Source organism: Trematomus bernacchii, unplaced genomic scaffold, assembly GCF_902827165.1.
Source record: "Trematomus bernacchii unplaced genomic scaffold, fTreBer1.1, whole genome shotgun sequence".
NCBI lineage: Eukaryota > Metazoa > Chordata > Actinopteri > Perciformes > Nototheniidae > Trematomus > Trematomus bernacchii.
This window is the reverse complement of record NW_022987409.1, coordinates 1,299,421-1,312,327: the sequence shown is the minus strand read 5'-3', so window position 1 is coordinate 1,312,327 and position 12,907 is coordinate 1,299,421. Positions and strand designations below refer to the sequence as shown.

General features: G+C 39.8%; 1 protein-coding gene across 1 annotated transcript in view; it reads right to left on the bottom strand.

Annotated features, from left to right (window-relative positions):
* mid2 (midline 2) overlaps positions 1-4,161 on the bottom strand; it is a 139,730-nt gene extending 135,569 nt beyond the window's left edge. Inside the window, exon 1 of the mRNA XM_034137659.1 lies at positions 3,820-4,161. The gene's annotated coding sequence lies outside the window, so the exon portion shown is untranslated. The remainder of the gene's footprint in view (positions 1-3,819) is intronic.
* Between the last annotated feature and the right edge of the window lie 8,746 nt (positions 4,162-12,907).

Here is a 12,907-nt window from a genome sequence, read left to right as displayed (position 1 = left end):
GTGTTATTGTCAGCACTACACTGTAAGACCTACACTTCTCTGGACACAGCTGCATGTGACAGTTTGACAGACTGTCACAGCATCAAACTAAAAGGCAGTGGGATGACACTGTCACTGTATCCTTCTGCAGGCATTTGAAAACAAAACAACTTTAACCTTCACCCCTGATACTTCATTTTGTATAAAGCCTAGACATACATGCATTGAAGTTTTATGCATTTTACTTGAAAGGGAAAAACAAGAAAAATAAGGTATATTATTTCAGAAAAATAATGTGCATATACATGATATTTAAAAAAGAAATGCACTTAAGAGTTTGATCTGACTAAATACTGATTCATGTTTGTAATGCTGTTGTTTCTACTACTTATAAGGCAACACTACAAGAAACTCTTGCCACGTCAGTGAAACACCCCCACAAGCCATCTGCCTTGTTTCTTCAGGAGAAAACTGTGAGCCTATAGAGCTAAGATGCTGACTCATCAATCAGCGGGGCTGTTTCCCAGGCAATCCAACGCAGCTTGAACTAGATGACCCTTATAATTGAATATTAAACCCCCGATGAGTGGCAAGGCAAACCGCTGTGATGCCAACTAGAGCCTGTGATGTGTTGCTAGCAGAGATGCATGTAAAAGACAGTGTCAGTGGCATCCTACGAACCCCGAGGTTATTCTGTCACACCGTCATAATTTTTGAGATAAGAAACATCATCAACATGTCCACAGACGCACACCCACACTCACACCGGGTCCCCAGATGCAAGTAGGCTGAATGTACATTGCACGCATGGTGCTGTTGAAGGAAGCCTGAAGACATTGCCTTTTGTTCAGTTAAATCAAGAAATAAATGTGGCTTTTGGTGGGTTTTTTGGTCCCTGTTCAATGCAGCAGGCTGAATAACAAGCAGGGTATTTGTAAACTGCAACAGATTTAACGAGACATTAATCAGCGACCTGTGGCTCTTGCAAACAAATGTAATGTCTCATAGACCAAAGCAAAAAAAATAGTAAGAGCTGTAAGAAGGTAAGTAACTGGTATTTCAAAGAGAATTTGTTATTGCCTACAAAATCTCGTCTGAAATGGATGTTGAGTTGGATTATGATGTGGGAAGGTACTCTTGAAAAGTTCAAAAGGATACTTTGTGTAACGTTTCAAATCAGTTCTTCAAAAGAATGACAATTTTTTGCAACAGAGATACAACCTTAATGTTTATAGGGGAGAACATTGTTTTCTTTACACCTGAGCATATTCACAGGGTGACAGGTAAAATGTGGGTGAGAAGTACGATGATTTTTGAATGGTTTCCTTTATGATTTAAAGTTAAAGTCAACTTTTGGAGTTACCATGAACTTACTAAACATCGTGTATGCAGTGCCGTTGGTACTTGTGGCAATCATGAAAATATGTAAACAAAGCAAAGCAAAGCAGACCACATCAAACACATTTCACAGGAAGCTGGAGTGTTATCCTTCCACCAACTTTAGCAAAGCTGAAACAACATGTCGAGCCCCCTGCTGTTTCAAGAGGCTCTCCATGGAAGCAGAGCCAAGAGGCTGGTTCTTAGAGAAATGCCTCTTTCAGACTCAAACTGGCATCAGATTTTGACAGACAGCCCAGAATAAAAACATCCCTGTGACGGGTGTCCTTTCAGGCTAACTGATCTGTGAGTATAATGTGATTAAAATGTACAGAGAACATCCCTAAGAAAACAAAGAACGTGACCAATATATTTTAAAGATTAACTGCTCTGACAGGCAGCACAACAAAACCGAGATTAAAATATATTTTACTTCAAGTAAAAGTGCACTACAACGTTAGGATCTCTTACTCAGTGTTTAATAGAGTCAATCTAAAAAAGGACGGATAGGAATACTTTCATTTTATTACCAAGCTAACATATTTTAATCAAAAGAGCACTTATTATGCATGGCTTCACTATATGTGGGTCAGTTACATCTGTGACATTTTAATATTTCATGGTGGCTTTGATATGGCGTAGTGGGATCCACAATTTAAGCTCAAATTGTTAATGCTTATAATTATGTATAGTAAATATCTAAATATAAATACATTTAAAACACAGTTCACTATTGACATAAGTCCTCAGTTTCTTCTTTAAATAATTTGGTGGCCCTCTTTTGGGGCTTTTTTTTTTGCTTGAGGCAGCACTTCACCAATCTGCTAGCAGAGACGTAAATGTGCTTCAAGCTGCAGAGAGTCCACCAGGAACGCCACTGTGCAGTAGGTGTTTGCATTTATTCTTGGATATCTTTGCACCTGCAGCATCAACACGGAACGCCAACTCTCCGTCACCGCTATAATCATCCGAGCAGGTGGCTGATGCCCTGGCTTTCCCTTCGAAAAAGGCACTGCTCTTGTCATTTTTATAATGTCTTAATAATTATCATCTGAGGGTGTAAGTGGGGGGTGAGAGATATAGACAGAGAGAGTAGGCAGCACCCTGTAGATGCATGATGAATGAGGGTGTCAGCTGTCTTCACCCAACTAGCAGCACAGTCTCTGAGAGGGTTTGACCGCATGCTCTGAGACCTGTCTCATTAAACACAGTGATCATGCATTAACAAGAGAACAAGAGAAAGGGATAGAGTGGAGACATAAATCATTTTCTTTAATATGTGAACTACCAGAAGTGTAATAGCCGTTTCAATGCATTAAACATGCTGCTCATTCTATATAATCTAACACTTTAGAGGGCAACATATGTGTGTCATGATCATCTGGACTAAATTAGTTTATTTTGGTAATAATTACTATTTATTTTAACACGTAATTTGTTATTTAGTAGTGTTGAATAGCAAATTTAGAGAAAGGGACAGGCAGGGCACAACACTGGAGTCCACTTTCTTGCTCTCGTTGTTTAGGCAACCTGCATTATTGATGTGGAGCTGACACTTTACACTCTGCTTTCTGGACACACAGTGCCTGTCACCTGAAGCTCTGTCTCGACAATAACCATGCGGACATACTGCCAGTGCTCCAAAATCATGCAATATGGCTATGGGGACTTTTCAGGGACACTATTGGATTGCATTTGTGAGTTCGTGGTGATGTGCTTCACTCTATTGTATCTCGCTCAGTATACCTATACACTGTAGCAGTGATATTCTGTTTCTCACACGAAGAATGAAAAACAAAAACACATTCATAACTTTGAAGGCCAATTTCCTATAATGGCTGTTTCCATTTTTTTTCACCTAGAATACTATCTACTATACTGTGCCTGACTCTGGCTGGCATCAGGGGCGTGGTTGGGAGAAGTTCAGGTCAGTCCCTATATGATCTTTCAGTACTACTACACTAAGTTTGGACTTATGGTTGCTGGAAACATAAACATACTTTCAGCAAGCTTCAAACTTATAGAGCACAGTTTAACAAAATAGATATCACACAAGAAAGCAACCTTAAAGCAACATTATCCAGATACAACAATTAAATATGCCTAGAGTAGTTTTGGGGCTCTTCAGTTTTCACCAAGCATGTGTGTGCCATTTTGAAATACTAATGAATGAATATTAAGTTCATGATGTAATGCTGACTTATTACACACGAGAATTGCAGACCACCTTTGCTCTCTCACTTGTTTTCCAAATTCCCAGTCCACACTTATTGTTTTCATTTTTGCCTCTTTCTGCACGTGCAAGCTTCTCGTTCAAGCTGATATGATTGATAATCATTTTGCAAATCCCGTATCCATTCAACAGCCTTGCACATTAAGCAACTAACAGTGTTTTTATTTAAACAGTTTGCACGTTACTCTGCCTGTTCCCTAAAAACCCAAAAGGAAAGAAGCTCAGCCTACCTCGGTTCACCGTGACAGCTCCGTACGTCGACTTGTAGCAGTGGCGGGCAACAATGTGCCGCGGATCACAGTTGGAAAGCGCAGAAGTTTTTGAGGAGTCAGAGACAGATCGATCACACACACGTTGTGTCTGTGCTGTGCTGTTTCACACACCACCGTGGAGTGATTAGGACTACGCCCCTAAACAAAACTGATCTGCTTGATTCGCCGCCGGACCATTAACGCGTGTTTAAGATGTTGCTGTCCAACTCGGATGTGCGCAACGGTGCGCTTCCTCCTTCTCCGAACGTGGTGCCAAATCTAAACGCTCCCCAAGGACACGTGACCAACCCAAGGGGGACTGGAATAGCTCTAATTCCCCCCACGGCAGCAGCTGGGATCGGTTACCGCTGCTCCACTGCCCGTGCAACAAACTCTAGCTGTGCGCACCCACACTCCTCCTCCATCTCTCCCATCCCCAGTGGCCTCACGGTGTCGCTGTCATTTTCATCTTCAGATGGACAGAAGGCCAGATTGCTATGTGGAAATGCACCTGTCTCATAGAGTCAATATATTAAGATGTAACACAGCTACATTTAGTAGTTGTGATAAAACTGTATAGACCCTAACATTAAATACATTTATTAGGCTAGAAGGTGTTATTTGGTGTAGATTTACTCTGATTACTAGATTACCTTGTTCTTAAGCAGTGCTCCAAGCTATCTCTTTCTTCTTCTGTCTTTCTTATTTTTAACTCTAAACAAAGCCACTTTAAAATCAAACAACAAAATAATCAAGAGATTCACAATTTGTATTGTTTGATGTAAATGTTTTCTTTCAACAAACTTTAACTTTGATAGTTGCTTATTTAGCTGCGAGTATTTCATGTTATAGTTCATACAGTATAACTACATACAAAGCGTTTAGAGTTTTAAAAAGAACGACACGTTAGTATAATTGTAGAATACATTCATGGCTGATTCCTGGTAGATGACTGTCTGTGTGTTAGGTAATGTTAGTTAGCTATAATGCAATATATATATTTTCCTTTTAGTCAGTCAGTCTCACATTCACAGAATTGGACAGTTTTGGTAGCTAAAAGGAGGTTTGCTCTTACCTTTAACATCATTAGCTTGTGTTTTGGTGATCCACCCATATGGCACCTTATCTTTGGCCGCTTGATGATTGATAACCATGTAGCATCCTTGGCTGAGGAGGACTAACATCTCTCCAACTGAAAAGCCTTTGGATAATACTCCAAAATCATGCCGTGAACCCAACGGAAGGGCTTAAAAGAAGGAAAACAAATATAAACACTTCTTTCTTGACAATAAACTTCATTGTAGCATTTCTTCAGACCACGTAGCAAAACCAAGGAGGGCTAGCATGAAATTAGGCAACGTTACATTAAGCCAACATGGCATCCTTGCTAGCTCTGCCACGCTCCCCCAAATAAGCCAAACTCCCAAAATAGATAGCCACATTGATCACCATATGTAACGAAATATCAGTAAACCTTGTGACTTTATCGGCCTGGAGCTAAACAACACAAAACAAAACTTTATATTGAAAGGCACACCTGCCGTTTTTTACCGGCATTACTCTTTCAAAATAAAAGCACACTCTTTATGCTAGCTAACACAATAAAAGTAACATAGCCTTCAGAAAACACCACCAAAAGAGCACACATGAAAAACAACCGATTATCCTATTTTACCTTACCCAACATTTCATTATATAATGAGATTTGCCTTTACCTCCTTTTTTACTTGAGCCAATTCCCTTAGGACAGATCTGGGATTATCTGACATATCTGGGACTCCTGCCTGATTTATGTTTGAGGCATCAGTGAGGGATTCATCGAAGTCAGTCTGAGGCTATGAGAAAACCTAATACTAAAATGCATTCCACTCCCCTTTGATGTTTTTTGACATACAGTAGCACGTGACCATTGTCAGATGGTTTAATATCTCACATGAAGTGCAGGAGTTTTTTTTTTTAACTGTCAGTGCAAAAGTTTCAAAGTGCAGAATCCAGACATGTACAATTATTCAAAGATGTAGGCTACTGTAGGCAATGTAAACAACTCTGAGAAAGGGATGCAAAGTTTAGGTTTTCCATTCAGCAGTGCATGTTATATTAATAAACCCCATTTGGTCTCTGCATAAAACAAATGTTTATTGGTTTGGACTTTGGACCATGGAGGAATACTAGAAGTGCTACAAACAGGCAAACACTACAGAAAATGTCCCTGGTGTACAGTTTGCATTTGCAACAGGATTTAGTTGTGAGCCTGGTTAACTTCTGGCCATTGGGAAATTACATATTTAAAATGAAGTGAATGTAACAGTAATGTCTCAAACAGATGACGTTAATGTCAAGCTCAACTGTGTAACTCTATGACAAGCTAAAGTAAATCTGCTCAGCATTTGTAGTTTAATATAAATTATGTGTAAACAGTTCTTTCTCAGAATCAGAAAAGCAGCATAACATTTTGTAATGTTTAACCTTCTTATTTTTGTATATTTGGGATTTTAGTCTGTGTTTCTCAGATGTCAGTTAATGCAGTTAAAGTAGGGCAACAATTGAGACCTTTGAGGCTAAACCCACCTCTTCAGCTACTTGTGGTCAGATTTTGAAGGTGGGCGGATGGAAACAGCATTGCTTGTGTGCTCATTAGCCGGCTGTGCACACGCAGGCAGGGTAATGCCACATCATTACTGCTGTCAGTCTGCTCTCCGTGCACAATGGAAACAACTTGCTTCAGAAATGGAAACCTTGGCCCAGTGGTATAACAAGATAATTATTGTCAGGTCCAACAAATATTGAAGGTGAAAAGCCTGAAAAGATGAAAGATCCATACTAGTAATATTTAGCTTTTCTTTTCATAAAAACTGCATGATGTCTTCATGGGGATAAAGTAATTGCCTTTTCAGGCGGCCCTGATGAAAACAAGGGGGCGGATAAATGTGTGGATCTTTTACTGTACATACATTTTAAGATTTGAGTCACTTGACTGCAGAAGCACTGTGGAAATGAGGTTATGGTCCTGAAATGAAGATGAGAAGAACTGTTTTTTCAAAGCCTGTAGGTAAGCTAACGTGGGCGTGCTGCTGAGAAACAGGGATTTGTCTGCTGAATTACTGCCTTCAAACTGAATTACTGAATTACCTCTCTGAAATGCAAATGGGACAGCAGTGAAACAGAAGCAGAGCTGTACAGTAGTGCAAGTTGGCATCTTAATTAGTTCCTCTGTGACAAGGTGCTCATTCAGTGTTGACAAGAAGGACAAGTTAATGCTGGAGGGGAAACTGACAGGTGGTCTTTGTCTCTTTTTCTGTCTGTCTCTCTTTCCCACACGTTGCCAGTTACAATTACCGTTTTACAGATCCTTATTGATTGGATTTTGTACACTGAATGTGCCATGTTCAACACACAACACATTGTTTTCCAACGTGCCTTTTACTTTGGCATTTTCAAAATCTATCTCCATCTCCACATGGATATATAGAAATATTCATAAAAAGGAAGTCCCCAGTTCTCGGATGCACACAGGGAAACGGCATTTCAAAGGGGCTTAATGAAACCCAGCAACCTTCTTCTCAGCATGCTAGATTATGAATATTTGCATAACAATTTGTGAAATGGGACCACTCTGAGGTGTGGTGAGGCAGATGATGAGGGCATAGGAGTTTTTCCACTATTTATGTTTATGCAGAAATTTGATAAACAGTATCCCCAGGGTTCAGTGCGTCCAAAAGGCTAAATATCAAAGGTGGCAGATTAATTGTTGTACTGGTGTGTGATGACTGCAAAACTAGGAAGTTCCCTCAAGGACATGTTTTGCTAGCTAGGCAGGTTACATCTCTGTCAAGGTCAATTCAGGACACAATGACAGATGCAGAAGTCACCCCTGACCTGATTTTTACTGCTTTCAAGAAGTAACACTTGGCGCGTTCACACCGGAGTACTTTTCCCACAATAGTTAATCAGAACTCAGATATATTTGCGTTCACACCAAAAAGCCCCCTGAACTAAATTAGTTAATCAGAACCATTTTTACCCCCTTTTCAGTCCCTGCTAGAGAGCAGGGACTTTCGTGGGAGAAAAAGGTTCCTATGTCTGATTGGCTGGGCGGAATGCAAACCACGCCCCGTAAAACTCCCAAAATGTTTTGTGAAGCCGCCATTTTATTATCCTCGCATTAGCATTATTAGCATTAGCATTAGCCCAGCACACAAACGCAGAGAGACTAACTTATGGCAACACAAAATAAAACATGGGAGCGGTGGAGATGAGTGTCGGCGTTCTGGCGATTTACTCGGAAGGCTTCAGTAGAAGCTGCTGGGAGTCCCAGCAGCTTCTACTGAAGCCAGTCCCCAACTCCGGGGACTTCCGGCCGGGGACTTCGAGTGGCAGTATACACCGTGAAGTTGTTTGCGGCCTGCCATTAAACTCAAAGCAGAAGAAGAAGAAGTGACGTCAGCGGCTTCATTTGCCTAATCCACCCCCAGGAACTCATTGCGGTGTGAACGCGATCTGCTTTAGTTCATCAGAACTAAAAGAGTTCTCATGAACTATTGTGGGAAAAGAACTTGGTGTGAATGCCCCAATTGACTTACAATGTCTCCCTACTCTTTTTCCATATGTATTAGCTGCATTATGTTTCAATGACACATTTTCTAAATTGAAAAGACCTTCAAAGTATTCATCCTTTCAAAGAGCATACAATAGGATGTCTTTGTCCTTCTTTATCTTGCTTGTGTGAAGGTGTGAATGGAAAGCATTTCTGTGGCCCTTTTATAATACATTTCCTCTGTTTCAAACAACAATTTATACATAAAGAAGAAGTTTTAAGGTACACCGTGGACACTTTTAACACTATAGATTTGGCTCAATGTATTTGTGAGTGGTTCTCTGTATTGTTATATAAAATATAATGCACAGGTTAGTTAACAAGCATGAGCATCCCAGCGCTGGGATCCACTTCCTGCCGCCTTTGCCATCTATTCTGCTGATAGACAGTTGGTGTTGCTAATGTACAAAGGAGCATAGCAACAAGCCCTCAATAGGGCTCTTACAAAAGTCCCTTAATCTACAGAGAGATTAGACCAAAACATATTGTTAATAATTACAGGGCTTATGAATAGTTAATTTGAGAGGGATAACTGAGGCAGGGGAAAAGTAATCATTAATGAGGCCGATGGGACAGTGGGAGGATACTTAATTATATTTCAGCACTAAGAAAGTCCCCTTTTTGAAGTTGTTTGAAATATGACTATGTTTAAAGCAACCCGGTATCACGGCAAGATGTGAACATGTGACGATTTACCATGCTGGGAGACGTGAAGATGTCACGATTTCGTCCCTTCAAACGTGACAGTTACACAGTATTGTTAACATGGCCCAACCAGTAGAGAAATACCCGGAAATGCCAAGCAAATGCTCTGTTGTTATTGTCAATATTAATATAATAATGATTTATTTTTTAATAGTCACACTCAATTTCGCCGATTTTCTTGTTGCTCCAGCTGGTCGACACCTCTTTTAGCAGAAACAAAGGCTACATTAATGTATTAAATCGATGTTAATCCATGTGTGTGGAATTAACGGACGTGACGTTGTGCGATTGCGTTGCCAGGCAACAGTTTGGGTTCATGTTAATTTACAAACTCTTCAACTAGAACCGTAGTTATATTTAAAAACATTTTAGAAGGCCTCACGAAATACTTCAATGTAAATTAAAATTTAAATGTGAAGGAATGTGTGTATAAAAAAATACATCCGTCATAAACAATACCGGAAACAGACGTAGGCAAGATCCTCAGCTCGTGAATGGATGGTTTAGCCGCAATGCACGTTGGGATATGGTGTTTATGTGAGGGTAGTCAATCCCTTGTTTGGCAAGACAGTAGTGACGGCCATCTTGGTGACGTGTGATGTTGTGCGAGATCAGAGATGTACTTCATTGAGCGGTTTCACACAAAAAAAGTGTTACTTCACAGTTTTACGGCAAAGCATTTATTTTTTTACTTGCAAAATTATCTTTTAAATTGACAAACATCATATGTGTAATTCGTGGCACAATTCAAACGGGATCGAAAGATTACTTTTCTCTCGCCATTGACTTCAATACATAATATTTCCGAAATAAGGTCCCATGGAGGTCCACCGGAAAGGGAGGGACTTCACCTCTCTATTGGAGGAAAAACACGGAAGAGGAAGACAGCTGACGATCTTCAGTCATAATTCAATCAGTTAACTCTTTTTAGGGTGCAGCTATATGTTTTATTTATTTCAAAGTGGGCCCATTTTAATTATATTCATTTTCTTCAAATGTGCAGAGGACTCCCCAAGTGCTGTGTTGATTTATTTTAAAGTTGGCCTGTGTATTTTTTTTAAATTCTCCTTATAAGAGTTCTTTGTTTATTATTAGAGGTAAACATTTTTCAATCATGTAATAAATAATAAATGCAAAAAAACTGTAGTTTTTGTCTATGATGTAACAATATGTACAACTTTATAAGCTATCAAGCTATCAAATATGTTTTGCGGCTCTAGACAAAAAAAATTGGTGGAAAAGGGGGCAAAATGGCTCTTTTGGTCAAAAAGGTTGCAGACCCCTGGACTAGGGTGACCAGATGTCCCACTTTGTGCGGGACAGCACAGCATTTTCACGACTTTTGGTGCGTCCCGCGAATCGAGACGATGTCCAGCATATTTCATTTTGATTGACAGTTCACGCGTCAACATTGCATTTACATGTCCCACATGTCCCACACAAACATACTCTCTGTCCCACTTGTGGCTTTCTGGCACCTGGTCACCCTACGAAGGACTGTTCCAATGTCCAGGATGCTTGGAATTCTACCGAGGCTGGCGTCCTTCGTTGCGGGAAATTTCGAGGCTGGAAAAGTGTTATCTTTTCTTTCTGTACACATTTACTATTCCACTGCGTGCCGATAAGACACAGGCGGGATTGTTGATATGTCTGACAATTTAGAAAGATATGAAGTGAGTAAGATAAAGGTTTAGCTGGCGGCACAGAGCTCTAACACCTTGGCATAGTTAGCATAGCTCAGAGGGGAAAATCTGTTCACTCACTATTGAAGAATGAAGATAAAAAAAAAAAATTATCTGTGATAGCATTTCAGCACAATCTGAAGTATTTTTGTTTGAAATATTTGTCCTTGATTATTAGATTTGTAAGTTTCTCTGAGTTTTGAGTGCTTCATTCCAGAAGCACTTGTTTGTTTTAGCCGCAGCAGCGGTATTGGGATTTTAACCTTGTGAAAATGATGGATGTATTTCAAGGTATACAGGAGCTAAGGTAGATATGTACTGTGTTGATAATATAATACAACTGTATTTTCTTCTTTTCATTTAACATACACACATCTAGAAAATGTTTGTCTGCACATTTTGTTTACATATTTGGTGGAAATTGATGTAAGTATGTCATTGAATGTCTGCATGATTTACAAATCTTTAATCTTGTCCTATCCCTGTTTCATTTTAAAACACACATGTTGTAACTGCAGCAGGTGATCCCATGTAGGTTGCTGTTTATTTCAGGAATGCAGGGAGCTAAACATTGTGTACCAAACTCCAAAAGTAAGCCATGAGTGTTTTGTTTTCATCTGAAAAATGAAAGGCACCTGGGTGTAGCAGGAGGTAGAGGCAAACATGTTCCCATTTAATTCTCAAGCTGATGAAATGTCCCAGTCCAGTGCCTATCGGCAGCCTAGTTTGGGCAGGATAAAAACTTTTCCCAGCTGCAGTGGGCCTGAGGGTGGTCTCATGTCACTGCAGAGTTGAACAGACTATCCGAGCATCTGCTCCTGCCTGCCCAGGAAAGCATCGCCAGATTAGGAAACCTGGAGGGCTTTGTGATTATCGTGGGGCCGTCTACGACAAGAGTCCTTGTTGGCAGTGGCACACAAGGCAGTGTCGCCATCCTGAAATTGAATTGGGAAGGATTTAATGGGTTTAAAGGCTTGGCTCTCAGTGTGATGGAATCAGATAGAGGGGGAAACGCCAGGAAGTTGTGACAGGCATGCAAGGCTAGGCAGCGGAGCACAAAGTGAGAGAGACAGGGAGATAAAGACGTAGAATTGAACACAGTTAAGACCAAATGATGGGAACAAGGTTATTTTAGGTTAGTGTCTCTGTGGCGTTAATTCTGTAAACAAAGATTCCATTCGTGAAACATCTAAACTGATAATAAAACATCTGCCATACTGTTGATGGAGCATGGTGTTTCACAGCAGACAATAGAGCCTGAAGCTATTCATGCTGTTTCCATTATACTGACAATGAGACAGTAAGAAGCTTCAGTAACTCCAAACAGCTTATTTCTATCCTGTCCTTCTATTACAGAGTATGAAATTCAGGTTTTAAAGCCTACTTTACAACCTGAAGGCCAACTTATATTAAAACAATTTGTTTTAATACATTCACATTTCAGGATGTTCTTCAAGGAATTTAATCAACATGAATAATTTCCATCACTGAATAACTGTTTTTGTCGACCTTAAGTGTGCCAAACTTTGACTAAATGAAAAACCTGCAGCCCTATAGGCTGAATAAAAAATTAGTGATTGCAAATTTACGAAGTTATGGTGGTGCTTATGTAAAAAAAGAACTTAAAGGAAAAGATTGACAAAGTATTGTCTTGAATAAGAGAAAAAAGTATAATCTCAGCCTCAGAAACTGAATGCATGCGGTCTTGTGGGAAAGCAGTAACCCTGTAGCAGAATAAGAGAGATGTCATATAAACTCCCTTTTGACTTCAAATTCTGTCTGCATTTTAGATGGCCTTTTCATAGAACCTAATGTGAAAGGAAAAGCATGTGTAGCATTATTGTGCTGCTTGATTCATGATCAACTTTGACATCCATTGTACAGTATCTGCCTCTTTGATTTTCTTCTCTGTTCCCAAACAAACCCCATTCCCTCTTCAAAAACACTATATTTGTCTGAGAAAAAAAAAAAAATACAATATAGCTTTTGATTCAGGGCAAAGAACATCAATTTCATACACATGTCAGGTTTCTGTGCGCATGGAAGCTCTGTGGGCATTGTACATTAAAGTTGCCATCAATGGAGA